General features: G+C 44.3%; 1 protein-coding gene and 1 long non-coding RNA gene across 3 annotated transcripts in view; one reads left to right on the forward strand and one right to left on the reverse strand.

Annotated features, from left to right (window-relative positions):
- Positions 1-17,721, reverse strand: part of LOC102375036 — a 73,605-nt gene extending 55,884 nt beyond the window's left edge. The window contains exons 1-2 of one of the 2 annotated variants that reach the window (XR_003092597.1): positions 17,593-17,721; positions 16,622-16,961 (exon numbers count right to left, since the gene is read on the reverse strand). This is a non-coding gene — a long non-coding RNA (uncharacterized LOC102375036). Of the gene's footprint in view, positions 1-16,621; positions 17,476-17,592 lie in introns of those variants that run through there. The other variant, XR_003092598.1, reaches the window with a different exon arrangement.
- Positions 17,722-18,196: 475 nt separating this feature from the next.
- Positions 18,197-18,293, forward strand: part of AMPD3 (adenosine monophosphate deaminase 3) — a 68,548-nt gene continuing 68,451 nt past the window's right edge. Inside the window, exon 1 of the mRNA XM_006017675.3 lies at positions 18,197-18,276. The gene's annotated coding sequence lies outside the window, so the exon portion shown is untranslated. The remainder of the gene's footprint in view (positions 18,277-18,293) is intronic.

The raw sequence follows: 18,293 nt of genomic DNA on the forward strand, positions 1-18,293 counted from the left end.
AAAGAGGCACCAGCCCCACCTCCATCATCCCAGCCAAGGCTTTGTCTACCTGGGTCTTAAACATCTCCAGGGATGGAGACTGCACCACCTGGACATAAGGAAGAACTTCTTTACTGTCTGAGCCCCCAAGGTCTGGAACAGCCTGCCACCGGCGGTGGTTCAAGCGCCTTCATTGAACACCTTCAAGATGAAACTGGATGCTTATCTTGCTGGGATCCTATGACCCCAGCTGACTTCCTGCTCTTTGGGCGGGGGGCTGGACTCGATGATCTTCCGAGGTCCCTTCCAGCCCTGATGTCTATGAAATCTATGAGAATAGGGCCCTAACGCTGTTGGAGGGTTTTGGGTCCACAGAGACTAAGCAGGAGCCCTATACAAGACTGGAAGGGAGGACCACAGGTGTAGGTTTCATGGATCTCTAAGGCTGAATGTGTATATTGATCTTTCAAAAGGAATCAATAATAAGAATTCCATGTTTTCTTGTTTTTTTTCTAATATATCAGCAATTGCACAGCCAACCATTAAAAGTAACATAAATAATAATCCCTGCTTCTAGACATGTGCCAACATTAATGATATCATCGATGGCTGTGATGACAGACACAGGATTTGGAGCAGGTGGAAAGACCATGCACATACGAAAAAAAGAAAAGAAAAAAGAGGATTTTACATTGAAATGCTATCAGATGCAGATGGATAGGCTTAACCTGTATGAGTTTATTATATAATAATACATCACCAGTATTTCAGACACCCTATTGGGAGGCAATAGGGTTCTGTGAAATTTTGAAAGTGAGAAATACTGCAAATATCAACCAGCTCTTCAAGTTAGACTTGAACCACAGATGAAAAATCTCTAATAAAGTGAATATTTCTTTTTTTTAAATTTTAATTCATGGAGAGTAATGATGGGAATAAAGAAAACACCAGTTGGAATCAACCGTTATGTAATCTAAAATCTGTAAGGCACTGAGCCGCTTTCATTTCTTGCATAACAGCTGCTTGCATAACATCAGCAAGGTCACAACAGATAAGGGGACACAAAGCAACAACTATTCTTAGTATAGACAGTAGATGGTGCAACAGAACTTTGAAATCATGACATTAGGATCCTGTGGACAAAAATTCAACATCTGGCAAAATGAAAGTGGTCCCTGTCTTGCAGAAGTGTGGTACAGGCACATATTTTGTAGCAAAAGACTCCTGGCAAAACATAAGCACAATACATAAAACAGCTTTTCCTTTATTTTCAGTATTGGCAGGATGGGACGCAATATGGAGGACTATGAAAAGCTAAATATTTAGCTCCAAAATATTTCAGGGAAGTGTTGTAGAAATAAGTAAGAACCTTGTTTCATTTTACTGTGCGCGAGTACAAGCATGGTATTTTCCCGCTCCAATCAATCTAGAGACAAAAAAATTAAACAACAGAAGCAAAGTTTTCTGCAACTCCCCCTCCCCCCAGGTGTAAACTCATAACTTATCTATCTATTAGATACAAAAAATCATGGACTAAATATAGACATTAAATTTATGACACACAATATAACGCTGTCTAACATCCGACTCTCCAAGTAACTTCTCCACTTTTTACCAGCTATATTCATTCCCTTCCCATATCCCCTCCATCTGTCTCTCACCTATTGACTACTTCAATTTACCTTTTAACTGACTGGCTTTCTTGCATATGTACTGGCCTCTGGCTGCTTTACCACTCCATTCAGTAAGAGCACAGACCAACTGCAGATGCTTCCTCTGCCTGACAAAGGGTATTTGTACCTGAAAGCTTGCTAAGAAGAATTTTTCCACCTGTTTGAGTTGGTCTAATAAAAGATAGAATCATAGAATTATAGGGCAGGAAAGGACCCTGACGGATCATTGGGTTCAGCCCCATGCATGAGCAGGAAAGACATCTGGGGTCAGACAACCCCAGCCAGGTAACCATCCAGTCTTCTCTTGAAGACCTCTAGGGTAGATGATTGCACCACCTCGGGGGCGGGGGCGGGGGAGCTTGCTCCATAGGCTGGAGACCCTAGTTGTAAATAATTTTTTCCTAATGTTCAGCCTGAAACTATCTTCCAGGAATTTGTGGCTGTTGTTTCTAGTTTACCTCCAGGGTGCCCTGGTGAACAGTTGTTCAACGAGAGCCTGATGTATGCCTCTGATAATGGTAAGCCGCAATCAGGTCCCCTCTGAGCTTTCTTTTCTTTAGGCTGAAGAGTCCAAGATCCCTCAGCCTCTCCTCGTAAGGCTTGCCATGCAAGTCCCTGATCATACGGGTGGCCCTTCTCTGGACCCTCTCGAGCTTTAGCATGTCCTTGTTGAAGTGCAGTGCCCAGAACTGGATGCAATACTCCAGCTGCAGCCACACCAATGTTGAGTAAAGTGGGAGAATCACTTCTTTGGATTTACTGGAGATGCATCGATTGATGCATGCCAGAGTTTTATTGGCCTTAGCAGCTACTGCGTCGCATTGCCAGCTTATATTCATGTTGGGGTCTACTGTTACCCCGAGATCCCTTTCATTTCCAGTGCTGGTCAGGTTAGCGATGCCCAGCCCGTAGGTATGCTGGGGGTTCTTCCTTCCCAGATGTAGCACTTTGCATTTCTCTATGTTGAACCTCATCTGGTTCCGTTTTGCCCAACTTGCCAGTCTGTCTAGGTCTGCTTGTATCTGCAGCCTATCTGCAGGTGTGTCTGCACAACCCCATATCTTGGTGTCATACGCGAACTTGGCGAATGGGCTTTTCACCCCCTCATCCAGGTCGTTGATGAAGGTATTGAACAGCACTGGGCCAAGTATCGACCCCTGGGGTACGTTGCTGCCCGCATCTTGCCAGGACAACACAGATCCATTCATTTGGACTCTCTGTGTCCTACCCCACAACCAGTTTCGCACCAACTTGACGGTCCTGCAGTTGAGCCTGATATCTTCCAGCTTTCTGATCAGTACCTCATGGGATACCAGGTCAAAGGCTTTCTGAAAGTTGAGGTATATGCTGTCAACCACTTTTCTCTCATCCAGGTGATGAGTCTCACCTGATCATAGAAAGAAATGAGGTTGGTCAGACAAGACCTGCCTGCGACGAAGCCATGCAGGATGTCATTCAGGATTATACCTTCTGCAAGTCTGACACATATAGCCTCTTTGATGAATGTTTCTAGGATTTTGCCTGTAATAGAAGTTAAGCTAATTGGCCTGTAGTTTCCTGGGTCTTCATGCTTCCCCTTCTTGAAGATGGGCACAACATTGGCCCTCTTCCAGTCCTGTGGGATTTCTCCAGAGGCCCATGATTTTTGAAAGACCTTTGCCAGGGGCTCCACGATTACTTCAGCCAACTCCTGCAGCACTCTTGGGTGAAGTTCATCCAGTCCTGCTGATTTATATATGTTTAATTTCTTTAATTGGTCATACACCAGTTCTGTGGCAATGGTGGGAATGGTGACAATCCCACCCTGCTCGTTCTGTGCCCTACCTGGCATGTTGTTCCCCTTGGTCTTGTGAAAGACCGAGGCAAAGTACTCGTTTAGGAGTTCCATTTTTTCCTGAGTGGTAGTGATCAGGTATCCTGAAGCACTGAGCAGCGGCCCCACACTCCCATTAGTTTTCCTTTTACTCCCTATGTAGCTAAAGAAGGACTTCTTTTTGTCCTTGATTCTTGTAGCTAGTTTTAGTTCGGTTTCTGCCTTAGCTTGCCTACTCTGTTTTCTACAAGTGAAGGCCATTATCTAGTAGTCTTCCTTATAGGCTGTCCCAAACTTCCATTGTTTGTACGCCTCTTTCTTTTTCTGTAGGAGGGCTGCAACTTCCCTGCTTAGCTAAGAGGGTTTTTTTGACCCTTCTGCTACTTTTTCTCCGTAAGGGAATTAATTTTCTCTGAACCTTAAGGATTGTATCCTTAAGGAACAACCATTCTTCTTTTTTACCTGTGGTCCTTGGTCTCTCAGAGCATTCTCTACTAGTGACCTGAGCTTATTAAAGTTTGCGTTTTTGAAGTCTAAGACTTCAAGCTTGGTATCTGTTTTTTCAGCCTTGCGACAGACTGTGAACATAATGATTTCATGGTCACTATTGTCTAGGCTGCCCTCTATGTTTAAGTTGGTCACCAGGTCATCCCCTTTGGCCAGGCCAGGTCAAGAACTGCATTGCCTCTAGCTGGCCTGTGTACCTCCTGAGTGAAAAAAACCCTCTTTGGTGCTGGTCAGGAAGGATCATGATCGATCCAAGCTGGCCAAACACTCCTCCCAGGTGATGTCTGGGTAGTTGAAGTCACCCATGACAACCATGTCCCGTGCACATGTGGCCACCATTAGTTCATGGGCGAACGCTAGATCAAGTTCCTCCCCTTGGGGTTAGCTAGCCTGTAGTATATACCTACAGTCAGGTCTCTCTTGCTGCATCTCCTCTGGAGCTTGACCCAGAGGGTTTCAAGCTATTTTTCTTTTGGGCCAACATCGGCCCGGAGGGAGGTGTACTGAAACTCCCCCCACCCCAGGTACAAACTCATAACTTATCTATCTACTAGATACAAAAAATCATGGAATAAATATAGACATTAAATTTATGACACACAATATAACCTGTCTAACATCCGACTCTCCAAGTAACTTCTCTACTTTTTACCAGTTATATTCATTCCCTTCCCCACCTCCACCTGTCTCTCACCTATTGACTACTTCAGTTTACATTTTAACTGACTGGTTTTCTTGCATATGTACTGGCCTCTGGCTGCTTTACCACTCCATTCAGTAAGAGCACAGATCAACTGCAGATGCTTCCTCTGCCTGACGAAGGGTATTTGTACCTGAAAGTTTGCTAAGAAGAATTTTTCCACCTATTTGAGGTGGTCTAATAAAAGATATTGGATTTAATCAAAGAACCTAGTCACCTTAAAACTTATGAATTTGAAACAAGAGCATCCAGACTTGGCTCCTCTAGACCACTGTACCTGCTCAGTACTCCTTAGGTATGGCAGAATGTCCATATACAGGTGGTTCAGCCCTCTAACCCAGTGGTTCTTAATTTTTTTTGTACCAGGACCCATTTGTAAACATCAATGACCAATCCTGTCCCAGTGCCCTTCACTCCTGATCTGCTGCCCCCTGCCTCAGCCTCCAGTGTGTGGGGCTGGAGGTGGGGTGTGTGGGGCATGGGGAGGGGGTACCAGGCAGCTGCTCGCAGGCTGGAACTCTGTCAGCTTGCAAGGGAAAAGCCACAATTTTCCTCGTTTTTCTCCTTTAAAGGAGAATCTATTTTTAAAGTTTGTTTACACCCTTTCATATAGTCTTGCAACCCACAGGCTGAGAAACGCTGTTCTAAACTTCCTGCCTGAGCCACTCACACTTTGGCATAGGGGAAAGGGCAAATAGGTTGTGGACTTTTTTGGGGCAAGGTAGATTAGAGCACTGCTGCACCCTAGTCCTCAGTGTCATAAGGATACTGAAGAAACTTGTGCCAGTGGCATAAATAATTGCTACTACTTAGCATTTTTAACTCATGCTAGGACTAGACAGAGTTGGCGTGACAAGTTGTATGCAGCTCCATGATGGTCTCCACCCTCTCTATGCCCACTCTCTGCTTAGATGCAGCAGACAATCTGTTTCTTTAAGTTTTAAGGGAATTTTACGGAAATGTTTATGAAAAACAGGACTGATTTTTTCACCATCAACCAGTCAGGAATGTACAAAACATCATACCAGGCACAGATTTTGCTTTCTTCCTTCAACCGAGACTCCTGGGTATAGACATTACACACAAACTGGTATAAGGGACCAAAAATCGGACTACATTCATAACAGAGCAGAAGTTTGGGCACATAGATTAGAAAATGGTAGAACCCAGTCCAAGACCTGTATTGATGAGGTATCAGACTTAATCAGTTTAGGTTAGATCAATCTATCAAACTTCTGTACCAGATCCCCTTTTGGTTCAAGTTAGACTACTGTCCTCTGGCATCCCAGGTACCTTTTCAGCCACCCCACTAGCCCCCCTTATAGGGAGATGCACTAGCACTTGCCTGGTGCTTGGCTGCTCCAGGCTTTCACAGACTTCATCCAGCAGAGATGCAGGCAGGTGGAGTGGAGGAAGGGAGCCTTGTGCCAGGCAGTGGGGAGAGGGGCACTGCATAGAAGCGGGGATTGGGTCCCTTAGAGCTCAGCACCAGTGGCAGCCTCCAGGAGATGTACGGGAGGCTTGCACCAAGCAGTGTGGCCAGGGCACTCCCTAGATGAAAGGATTAGGCCCCTGCCACTGATGATGAGTTCCAAGAAGCCCAATCCTTCCTTCTAGGGAGTTCCCTTACCCACACTGCCCCATGCAAGCTTCCTGTGCTGCCAGGCAAATTCTGCTGATTGCTGCTGGTGCTGAGGACGTGCCTGGCAGCCTGGGAGGCTTGCACCAAGCAATGGGGATAGGGCCACGCCCTAGAAGGAAGGATTAGGCTCCTTTGATCTTGCACCAGCAGCAGCTGAGAGGCCCGATCCTTCTTTTTATGTAGTGCCTCAGCCACCCTTAGGCAGCCAAATGAAAGCCATCCGATTGGCTGCCAGGCACATGCCCCCAAACCCCTTGTCCTCACTGCAGACCTTTCACTACACTTAGCCCTAGGCTTTCAGGGAAGCCCCAGATCAGCCAGTGCAGTTAGCTTGCATACCCCTCTCTTCTCCTCCCAGAGGAGAATGTGCATTTTTTTCACCACCAATTCATCTTGGAGAAAACCATGTAGGTTTGATCAATTCTGTCTTGGGCTTTTTGAATGTCTGTAACTAGCCCTCGAGTGCTTATTGGCTATACTGGAGCACTGGGACATAAGCAGAGGCATAACTACCTGGGACAGGGACAGCTGTGGCAGCAGCAGTGACCTGGATGGTAGTGGCATGGATGTCATTCTTGTGCCCCTTCTAACTGGGTGCTTGGGGCTGATGCCCCAGTTTCCCGTTCCTGTTAAGCTACTGGACATAAGTTTTGCAGCAAATTGATGGCAGGCTAGTTTCTTTTTTAGCTGAACCAAAGTTTACTATCTTGGTTTCCAAATGATTTCAGAACCAGTTTTGTTTTTGGATCTCTTGAGAACAGTTATTGATAAAAATCCTGTAAGTACAGATGATCTCATAGTCTATGTGCTATTTTGGATTGGAGTTGGACAAGACTAGATCAGTGCTGATGAATCCACACCCAAACCCAAGTTCTCTCTCTAGTTTGTTGTCAAACCTGAACTGTACAATCTATGTAATAAAAATCCAAAATTCAAAGTTGTGCACTGAAACCATTTGAAGTTCCATCACAAGCTTAACCAGATTAAAATGTGGAGCTCTGTTTCAAATGCTATTAATGAAGAAATCAAATAACCACCACCATTCTCCACTTCTAGGATTACTGAATTACAGACTAACAGATCCTCAGTACAAGTTTTGAAACATGACTACGCTGTTACAATATTTAGCATGCACTGATTCTGTTTCATGTACTGGCTGGGTGCCTTCCAGCCATTTTCTTGTATGTATTTGCCAAGTGAGTAGAATTTCTGTTAAAACAAGGCTGACAATGGAGGTTTAGTACCTCAAAATGTTGGAGGCATGAGTTAAAAAATTCCATCTGGACTTGAGATTTTACTACACAACAGATATGAAACTTTCTGGAAATCCTGCTCTATTTTATCAGATTAAAGATGATTCAGATCTAAACAAAGGTTTGCCTAATAACACTGCCTGATCTTTGCTGCTTAGGAAAGCTGCAGAATTTCAGCTTAATTATTTATGACTTTAAAGAGACAATCTTCCATTAAAAATAAATGTTTGAAAAGTCCAAACTAAACAGCTTTAAAAAAAACAAAACTGGTTTTGAACTGATATTTTTTACAGAAGAAAAATACAATTATACCAATAAGACCTACTGGCCTCTGGGCAGATCCAGAGGAGTATGACTATACCACCTTTTAGCTGTGAGATGCATGGGCAGAGAACTCTGAGCTTACTGACTTGCCAATGCAGCGGTTATTAGAGCCTGTGGTGTTGCAGCCCCAGCACCTAGGGGTGAATTCTGCTGCTGCTTGTTCCCCACCTCCCAACCCCTTGCTTGCTGCTGAAATTAGTGGCGGGGAAAAGGGAGGGGAAGCTGCAGCCATTTTAATCCCCTGGATTCCAGAGCTGTACTATTGCAGGCAGCCGAGGAGCTGTGGTGAGGTGAAGTGAGAGCTCACTGCATGCGTGTCTCACAGTCAAAGCAGGGTAAGCCTGTACCTCCCACATCACACCTGGATCTACCCCTGGTGGGCCTCACTGGAGCACTGGTTAGTACAGGGCTGTCCAATTCCTATGTCGCTGGATGCCGCACACCTTGTGAACTGCACCAGCAGGAGCTGCATAAAATGAAGACTTTGGCTAGCGTGGACTACCCTCCCTGCCCCACTGCAGTGTGCTCACTAGCCCCACCCCTGTGGGGCTGCTCAGAGGTGCCCCTCCTGCTGCATCATGCATGCAGGCACCTCAGCTTCCCTGGCTGCAGGCTCCTGTGCTGCACTGTGCCTCATGGGAGCCCTGGGCCATGGGCATCCCTTCAAAAATCCTGGGACAGACATTAAAAAAACCTGAGCCTGAATTGATTCAATCTTTACAGGTTAGTCTAACCTGGCTAGGCTGAACTGGTTTGTAACTGGACGGACATTCTCTCCGGACTGAAAAAATTCAGGCACATGCCTGCAGTGGCTCAGGGTAGAAGCTGGGGGTGGGGATTGTGCTAGAGAAGCCCTCCTTTCCCTTCCACAGCACTAAGCTCAGTGGGGCATGGCCAGGCAAGAAGCTCTGATTAGGGAAGGGTATAAACCCCCAACCCTGCCTGCACCATCACAGGCTTTCCCCACCGGCTGCTCAAGGGGCTAGAGTGTTGCCAGCCCCCAGCCAGCACTCTGAGGCAAGGTGGGGGTTGTACAGTGCATACATCTGTTGATGATACAGAGCTGTTCAATCCCCACTCCCTGCTTCTTTATACTGTCTGCAGCAAACTGACAGGTGAGCAAGCCAGCAGGGGGCTGATAACAGTGTTTATCACCTCATCAGCAAAACAATAGCCTCTCTCCATTAATTCAAACTCTTCTTAAACAGCTTAACAGCTGACTTGTTGATTAGCTCCAAAAAGCCCTAAATGGTCACTGTTCTGTCTACCTGTCTCAGTGAAATTGGAGACACACACACACAGACACCTCTCATTAGCTAGCATACCACATACCTAGGCTCTGAGGGGCTAGGGTCTGTGCTGTGGGAGATAGGAAGGAGGGAGGGGGGAATCCCTACTTGTCCAGCAAGCAGCAGGGGGGAGAAGGGCAGGGGGAAACCAGGCAGACCCTGCTGTACCTGCAGTCTCTGCTGCAGCTCCAGCCAGGGAGCAGAGGGGAGGGGCCAGCTCTGCTGTGGAGCAGAGAGCCCCACCCAGCCCAAAGAGCATGTCAGTATGCTGTGGGAGTCTGGTTTATCTTAAACCAGCAAGGGGCCTGGGACAGACATTGCATAAATCAGTTTGAGCCAAATCAGTTAAGTCTGATACTACATTCAACCAGGTTTATCACAAATCGGTTTCAGCCATTTTCAAACTGGCTTATGTGCACTGAACATCTGTTCTGTTATAAGTTTAAACCAGTTTCTGATCACTTAAACTGGTTTATGTGTACTTTCTGTCCCTAGCCGTAAGGTATCAGTCTGGGCCCTGAAGGGTGTGAGCAGGTAGTGGAAGCCAGAGGAGGGAGGGGAAGCCCAGAGACCCCAGCTCTTGTTGCAGCCAGAGCAATGACTAATTGTGGTGCATGGTAAATGTGTAGTCAACATGAATGTGTGAGTTCAGTAAGAATAGCTTGTGTTGCTATTTGAGAAAATACAGTACTAGTGCATACTGAAAAAGCACTCTAACAAAATATTTTAATATTTATGATGCATGTAAACATTTTAACTTTTGAGGAGGATTCTGTTATGGCAAAATGAAAAATAGCCAAAGTTTTTTTTCTCTTAAATTAAAGATAGAGTGAGACAAAGACTCATTTAAAAATTTTTTTAAAGAAAGTTTAGTAGTACCATGTATAATTTATGTATGTTTCTATTTTACTGAAGTTGTTGCCGGTGTAGTTTTCAAAGAAGCTATGCCTATTGAAATTGAGCCAATTGTATATAGGAGTGTTACAACAAGAAATCTGTGAAAATATAGAAGCTATCCCTGGACGCAAAACTATTTGGATCCAATATTCCCCTGTGAAACTAGGCAAACCTTTCTTAATGAAAGACTTTTGAATACAGAGACAAGTATTTTCTACATGCAATACACATAATATTGAGAGTGCTTTTAAAAGGGTTGGATCAATAAGCTGTTCAGCATTTGTGAAACATCAGGTCTCTGCAGTCTTATGCATGTCATATATATATTCTCATGCTGCTATCTATACTTATATAGTATAGCCTTGTTTATTTATCCATTACTTTGCTTACCAATATTTAGATTATAGCACAGTCATGCCTACTACCCAACACCATAGTGCATACAAAATGCTCCCAACTTTCAAGCAGGCTACACATCTCAATTTAAATCCTGGATCCAACATTCCCAAGCCTGCTCTAAGGGACTAAAAATAAATTGAATAAAAGCTTTCTACAGTCATACAAGGAATGTGTACTCCAAAGGTAAACAGAGAAAGTGCATGAATGTATGGATGGGCATAATGAAATAGCCACACAACTAAGTCAACGGGCTAGGGACAGACATTACACATAAACCAGTTTAAGTGATCAGAAATGGATTTAAATCTGTAACTGAACAGACATTCAGTGCACATAAACCAGTTTGAAAATGGCTGAAACTGGTCTGAGATAAACCTGATTGGATGTAGTATCAGACTCAACTGATTTGGCTCAAACCGGTTTATGCAATGTCTGTCCCAGACCCCTTCCTGGTTTGAATTAAACTAGACTCCCCCAGCATACTGGCATGCTCTCTGGGCTGGGCTGAGTTCTCTGCTCTAGAGCTGGGACTGCCCTTCCCTCTGCTCCTTCGCTGGAGCTCTGACAGAGACTTGCAGGCACAGCAGCGTCTTCCTGGCTTCCTCCTGCTCTACCCACCCCCCTCGCTGCTCAAGCAGGGATCCCCCCTCCCTCTCCTCCCCCTAGCATGGACTGGACAATAGCCAGCATGTGGTATACTAGCTAATGTTGAGAGGTGTCTGTGTAAGGCAGACAGGACAAAGGCAGACAAGACAGTGTCCACTTAGGGCTATTTGGAGCTAATCAACAGGTAGCTGGTAATGTCCCTCTGTTCCTTCTCTGTAAAAAGCTGTTTAAGAAGAGCTTGAACTAAGGAGAAAAGCTTTGTTTTCTGATGGGGTGATAAATGCTGATAGAGCTGATAAATGCTCTGTTATCAAGTGGGGCAAGGGAACCCCACCCTAAACAGAGCATCCTGCAGGGGCCTGGCCACACCCCCCTCAGCTCAGCACCGTAGAAGGGAAAGGAGGGCTGCTAGCGCCCCCCAGCTTCTAGCCTGAGCCACTGCAGGCATGTGCCTGAATTTCCTCAGTCCAGAGGGGATGTCTGTACAGTTACAAACTGGTTTAGTTTACCCAGATTAGACTAACCTGCAAAGATTGAATCAATTCAGGCTCAGGCTTTTTGAGTGTCTGTCCCTAGCCCTTCAGCCTATACCTTCCCAGAATGATATGCAGACATCCTTTCCTTTACAAAGACAAAGGGGGTCATCCAGTGAATATAGGCCTCACTGGAGCATTGGTTAGTACAGCCATTGATTACTACATATACTATTCAGGCTTTGCTTAAACACTGACCAGTGTAGGCCTCACTAGAGCCCTGACAGACACTAGATGCATAGTATTGCCAGAAAACAGAGGCATGTACATCAAGTACTAGATGGTGTAGAACTCGCCTGATAAAGAAAGAACAGGAACACATACATCATGACAGGCACAGGGTGGCCCACCATACCAGCAGAATGTAATATGCAGTTTCTTTTAATCAGTGTTTTTATGTTTAGTAACATGGGTTGGTTTGAATTAAAGAGCTGGGAAACAGGGTACCTTGTATTAGCTTGGGGGAGAGACAGTTTGAAAATGGCTGAAACTGGTTTGAGATAAACCTGGTTGAATGTAGTAAACCAGTGTCGTAAAACCGGTTTGAGCCAAACCAAATGTGGTTTTAGGGGTATGTCTGCAACATGGTAGCAAAGTACAGGAACACCATGTTGGAACAGGCATGTTGGTACTATTTCTTGTAGGCAATAAACCCACTGAACTGTACCTGCAGTCTTTGTGGTTGCTACTATCTTCCTACACTGGAGTCAGAACCAGCAGATGCTGATCAGACTGTATAGAGAGAACAAAGCCAGCAGGTACAGTCTCCAGACTACCTGGCAGCTTTCCAGAGGGAGAGTGCTTTCCAAATATTTAACTGATATCTTTCAGGCCTAAAAAGTCCTAAGATTTTCCATCTGGCTGTCAGGGCTTTCTCATGCAATAAAATGTTACAGGACAATCTGTTTATAATTAGATGCTAAACTATTGTTGAAGTATTTCAGACTGAGATTACAGATGTACACATACATTTGTTTTATTTTTTTTTATGTAGTGAATCATCGTTCATATCCTGGTGTGGTTTTTGCAGTTCTTGCTTTCATTTTATCTTTTACCCAATTTACCTTTATAAAAGATTTACTTATTTTAGTATATAGGGAAATGTATTGCAGAAACATTTTCTGAGTAGAGTACCTCCTGGAAAGATCCAAAGGATTTATAGAAATAAGCATTCAAGCCTACTAGCAGTTCTAATGTTAATGAAAGTCCAAGTTCTATTTTCAAAAGCACCTGGCTGAGATGTTTTTGTCAAAACAAGCATATTAGAGTGTGTTAAAGAGGACTAGAAACTTACCGTGCTTCAGCTGCTCTATTTTAGCTACCCATGAGCATGCTTTTACTCTGCAGGAGATGAAGAACTGTGACAGCTTAGCCTACTTTCCTTGAGTTTACTTTCATTGCAAGTTACATGCATGCAAATGCATAGTTATCATGGCGTGGTGCTTAGATTTGGAGCCTGATTTAAGTTTTGGGGTGTCTGGAGTCAAGAATCCAGTTTGACTTGTCATGGAGATGGACTGTAGCAAGCCTAGGGTGCCTTGAACAGTCTGTTTCCCCTTTGGCATCCTGTCTTGGCATTCCACCTGGTGAAGTCTCCCAGCTCACTTGCCACACATTGATATCACACATTGATACATTGATATCATCAGTTAGAAGGATGGGAGATTGTATTTGGTTAACCAGGTCTGAACTCCTGTTGCTGCAGTAGAGATCTGTATCTCTCTCTTTGTCTCACTCCTACAGTCTATGTTGGGTAAGCCCACGTATGCCTGCACAGCTAGTTCTGGGTTGCAGGCAGCCAGTCTACCCCTGTGCTGTATGTTTTACCTTCCTACTGGGCTTACACCAAGACACCTGCCATTTCTCACCAAGTGTCAGTTCAGAGCTTTGGATTAAGTATTAAAGAAACTTTGGGCTTCATCACAGTCCATGTAGTTCCTGGGCCCCTCATATTCCTCCAAGCTTAGAGTCTCTTTCACAGACTTCTAGGCTCATGGGCCTTTCACAGCCTTCTTGGGCCTTCAACAACCCCACAAAGTTGGCCTGTAAACCTTGGGCCTGGCTATGACCCCACAGAGTTTAGGCTCCTTTCACTCACATTCCTCAGCAGTCTTAAATACAAAACTACAACACCTACAACACCATCCTGCCACCCCCCTAGCCACCCTCAAGCCTCAGAAAATTTAAAACATCAACAGAAATCATTTAACTCATCAGACTTCCTGCAGGGCTTCTTTCACTCCCAGTTCTGCATACTTCACTCTTTGATCTTCCTAACAGAGACCAGTCTGAGGCTCTATTAGTGGGTCTGGACTTATAAGACATTTGGCCCCTCCTCTTCTCACCACCTGACCTGTCTCTCTCCCAGTAGGTTGCCTCAGTTCTCTTTCATAGATCTCATTAGCAGAGTCTTCAGCTCAATTGCAGTCATTATCCAATCAGTGGCCTGTTGATTACTGCCTGGAGTCCTGCAGCTTTTTGGCTTTGTGGTCTGGCTGCACTCCCAGTATCTGAGGTAAGGACAGCAGTTTCCTCCGGTCTCAACAGCTCCTACAGCATCCCAGAGCCAACCTTTTCACAGGGCTCTGGAGTCTGGCAGCAGCTCTTACAGGGCTCTGATCAGAGTCTTTTTAAAGGTGTCCCATCTCTCTCTACCCCTCTTCTCCTCAGTAACGTGGTGGGAGTCTTGTTACAGTGACCTGATCCACCATATTTGGATCTGCACTCAATATTCCCATGGTTTTTCTTTGGGATCATTTCTGCCCTAAAGCTTTGTCTAGTAAGAAGTCAAGCACTTGCGGAAGCGGACTCTGAGAATTTCCTAGGAATTGTTCCATAAAGAATAACACGCAGAATAAAACAAGGAAGAACAGTGCCATAGCAACGAAGTTTGGTGCCCAGGGCAAAGTCTGCAGCAGGAGCCTGCCCTTGCCCTGTGCACAGATTTGGGGGGCATGCCCCCCCATGCTTGCCCGGGAGTGCACGCAGAGGCGGGAGCCATCCTTCCCCCATCCCCATGCCCCCACAAATGAGCCACTTGCGGCTCTGTCCTGCACTTGGCACCGGCTGGGCAGTGCCTATTGGCGCCCTTTTACTTTGGTGCCCGGGGCAGTTGCCCCGCTTGCCCCACCCTTGCTACAGTACAGAGAAAGAACAATAATTTGTGATTTGGTAGCTTCACAAAAGACATAAATGTCACCTATGTTCTGCATCATCTCAAATACATAATAAAATAATTTTCTTGTTCTCCATCTTACAGCATTTTAAAATGTATATTTCTGCTTCCAAGAAATTACCAAATTGCACAATTCTTCTATCAGTATATTTAATTAAATTTATAAATATAACTCAATTATATTTTGCATCTCTCCCCTTAGCTTTACAAAATGATTATCTGATTCATTTCTACATCTTTTGATGTTTTAGTATGAATAATTTCCATAGTTGCATCTAATAATGATATACATATCAGTTACAATACCGATTAAAGAAAAGGTTCAGATAAGTATATAACCTGATATCCAGTATTCTTGGATACAACTAATGGATCCATTAAAGATATGGAAACCTTTTTCAGCCTGATATATTACTTTATTTTGCTGTTCAGAATAGTATAATCAATAATATGAATGCATTAAAAAGAAAAAGAATTCTAAATCTCTTAATTTCAAAGCACTTTAGCATCTAAAGTAACATATTTGTAATAATAAAATAAACATCACCAGTAAAAAAAGAGAAACTATTTCCTAATGTTGATTAATGAATGTTTCAATTTAAGTAATCTCCTTGGTGAAAACTGTCTCAAAAGTTTGGTATTAGCACAAAATTCAGAATCAGGGAGATTTTCAGTATTTGCCTTCTGTTTTTTCAGAGGGTGTTGACATGCAAACAGGATTGCAAAACTTTACTAAATTTCTTTTTGTCACAAATCAGAATGCCAAACTGTCCTCACAGGGTAGTTAAAATTCTATGCTGGATTAGAGCCAGATATATGCTTGCTGTCAAGTTGTTAAACTTCCTGTGAAAAGCCTGGCCCTGTAAGTGCTCATATAAATAGTCTCTTTTAAGTCATAAGAGAAATATAGATTATATGGAGAAGGTAAATTGAGTGCTACTTCATAATCCAAGAACAAGGGGACATTCAAAGAAACTGAAGAACAAACAATAACATGTAAAAGATAATGCATTTTTACACAATGCAAAATTAATCTGTGGGAATTGTTACCACAGCATAACCTTGTGATAAAGACTTTAGTAGGTTCCAAACAGGATTAAACATTTATAGCAATAAAAACATCTGTAACCACATTAGATAAAGCAAAATTATCAGTCATAACAAAGCAACTGGACACCCAGGGCAGTGTGATGCATGGGGGCAGCAGTGCTTTCCAGCTGCCACCATACCACTAGTGCTATTGCGTGGCTTGCAGTAGCAAATATTTTTCCACCTCCTCCCTCCCTCCACTTCTCAGGTTGGTGCCTGGGGCAGCTGCCCTGGTCCTCCCACCCTAGTTATGCTGCTGGAAACTATTTTAAAGAATGGATAAGCACTTGTGTTATCATGGCATAAAGTAACCACTGACTAGCAGGTGTTTGGATTAGAGACTACATTTTACTGCCCGGCATCAGTCATAGAAAGGACATGGTGGCAGTGGCAAAACTATCTTCATCACAGCCCATAAAGCTGGATGCTACAGGTACAAAAGCATGATTTCAAACCTCACTCTAGACTTGTGTTGAAGGTTGTCCTAGGTCAACCCAGCTGCAAAGAGATATCTGATCATTTCAGATAGGCAGTGAGAGATGGCTGGATGTGATGCTAGCTGTCTTGTTCCCCTATGTGCTGTTGGTTATAGAAACTGGTGTATTGCTAACCCAATAAGCCACAAGGCTGAGGATGGACTTTTGACTGTTTTGATTGGCCCCCGTGATGTGTCTTGGTACAGTGTTAAATATCTGTCATTTTGTAACTGTCATTAGATACTAAACACAATGGCAATACTTACAGATAGGTTCTTTCGCATTGGTTTTATGGTTCTTGTGTCTTCCTTCGATGAATGTGGTGATGGCCAGAGCAGAGACAAGATATAGAGCTAGATAGATAGACAGATGTTTCTATGCCTCTTCTGACTGCTTTTCCAAAATGTGAGCAGATTGGAAAATATTGTGAAAAGCACATTGTCATGTCTCCACTGTGCAAATTCTAACAACTTTTTTCATGTTTCTTGTAATATTAAGTGCTGTATTTTTGCAAAATAACAATCTCAGCTTTAATTTTTTTTAAAGCAAGTTTCAAACTTACATGGTTGGCAGGGGAACAGGCTCCTAAATATGCATCCTAAAAGACTGAAAACCCAAAGGAAAATTAAATTAATACATTTTCCATTCTTTTTAGGTCTAAAGATTTAAAAAAAAATCAGTATCATATTATTTGGGGCGTGATTCATTATTTACAAATTGCTAGGGATTGGCAGTTCTAAACCACGTGCCTAATTTTCCTGTGTGGCACACAGCAAGCGAGCAGTAACAGTGTCTGTTTTGACAGATAATAATTCTTGGCCCTTTTCTCCACAGACTTAAAAGCCCTTTGAAAAGGGATGTACTTTCCATAGTATGGAGGGGGATAATGTCTTCATGTTGCCAGAGTACTAATATTGACATCTGGGTCTCTTCTCAATTTGACCTTTGACTTGCTGTGTGACTTTGGACAACTTGCCTTCTCTCTCATTGCAAGCGATATAGCAGCATTGGTCAAATGTGAACAGCTTGGCAATTTGTGCACACAAAATGTGTGTGAAGGATGTAATTTTACAAGCTTTGCACTCTCCTATGCCTGAGGAAGGGCATGTGTACCCAAAAGCTTGTAAATAAAGATTTTTTTTTTCCAACGGGTTGGTCTAATAAAAGATACCGCTTTTAGCACACTGACTGAAGGATGCAACACATTCATTGGAAGATTATTCAACCCCATCCACACCTCAGGGCTAAGCTCCCTCATTTTCTGCGCTTCTCTCAGACACGGGCCCTGATACTGAAGCATGGCCTCTCTTCCAGGGCCTGAGCGGAAGATCTGCACGGAGAGCTGCTGCAGCGCTGGACTCAGGGCTGGTCCAAGGGTAATCGACGCCCACACCGCTTCCAATATCTCTTTTAGGATGCCGTTGCCAGCGGTCTCCTCTTGTCCGAACCCCCCTTGAGAGTTGAAAAGGTAGGAGTCGTGAGTGGAGTGCAAAACAGCCGCGAGGTGCGCTTAAAGCCACGTCCAAGCCCTTGATGTAGCTGTGTGGAGGTAACCAGGCGTTGCAGCTGTGATGGTGGTCGATGCTAGCCATCTTTTCAGAGGTCTTTCTCCCCTGACCGAAACCAAAGGTCTTAGACCACGGTGGAGCTGTAGCCGGCCAGGGCTCTTGCTCCTATTATTTTGTTCTGCACATCATTTTGCCCCCCCCCCCAGTTTGGACCGCCCGGGTTGGACCGGCCCTGACTGACCCTTGGGCAAACTTGTTTTTGTTTTAAAACCCCCCCCAAACAACCTGTCATCTCTGTTGCGCGGTAAGCACGCAGATAAGGCCAAATAATTTCAGAAGATAAGGAGCGCGCCGGCGCTGAGTCACGGCGGCCGGGCCGCCGCGACGAGTGGCCTGGACCGAGACGCCGGCCGGTGGGTGCTTCAGCGAG

The sequence above is a fragment of the Alligator sinensis genome, unplaced genomic scaffold, assembly GCF_000455745.1.
Source record: "Alligator sinensis unplaced genomic scaffold, ASM45574v1 scaffold755_2, whole genome shotgun sequence".
Classification (NCBI taxonomy): Eukaryota; Metazoa; Chordata; order Crocodylia; family Alligatoridae; genus Alligator; species Alligator sinensis.